The sequence below is a fragment of the Elephantulus edwardii genome, unplaced genomic scaffold, assembly GCF_000299155.1.
Source record: "Elephantulus edwardii isolate Elephantulus edwardi_28Jun2011 unplaced genomic scaffold, EleEdw1.0 scaffold00050, whole genome shotgun sequence".
Lineage (NCBI taxonomy): Eukaryota > Metazoa > Chordata > Mammalia > Macroscelidea > Macroscelididae > Elephantulus > Elephantulus edwardii.
In genome coordinates this window covers 10,801,632-10,802,153 of record NW_006399800.1, presented here as the reverse complement: position 1 = coordinate 10,802,153, position 522 = coordinate 10,801,632, and the positions used below count along the sequence as shown (strand labels likewise).

At 46.4% G+C, this 522-nt stretch overlaps 1 protein-coding gene across 2 annotated transcripts in view; it reads left to right on the top strand.

Annotated features, from left to right (window-relative positions):
- The window catches only part of LOC102871340 (small conductance calcium-activated potassium channel protein 2-like), a 258,815-nt gene that overhangs the window by 45,908 nt on the left and 212,385 nt on the right, over window positions 1–522 (top strand). The window lies entirely within an intron of this gene.

Below are 522 nucleotides of genomic sequence, written 5' to 3'. Positions count from 1 at the left end.
GTTGTTGTTGTTAGGTGGTGTTGAGTCGAGTATAACTCATAGTGACTTTATGAAGAAAAGATCTGAACCTAGTACTGTCCTGTGCCGTCCTCAGACTTCCTGACACGCAAGTACGCATTGCAGCAGTCACCTTGTCACCTGAATGAGGGTCTTCCTCTCCTTCGCCAACCCTCCACCATTCCCAACATCATGTCTCTCTCCAAGGAATAGTATCTCCTAGCAATGTGTCCAAAGAATGCCAGGCAAAGCCTTATCATTCTTGCCTTCACAAAACACGCTCACTGCACTCTCTCCAAGACATATCTATAGGTTTTCTCGGCTGTCCATGGGATGTTCAGTGCTCTTCCCCAAAACCACAGCTCATAGGCATAATTCCCCACCATCCTCATCCTTGTTCGTTGTCCAGGTCTCAGACGTATAGCTAGTAATTTGAGAGACCATGGCCTGAACCAGACACACCATATTCCTCAAACTAGCGTCACTACTCCTCAATAATTTGGAAAGGTCCTTAACTGCAGACTT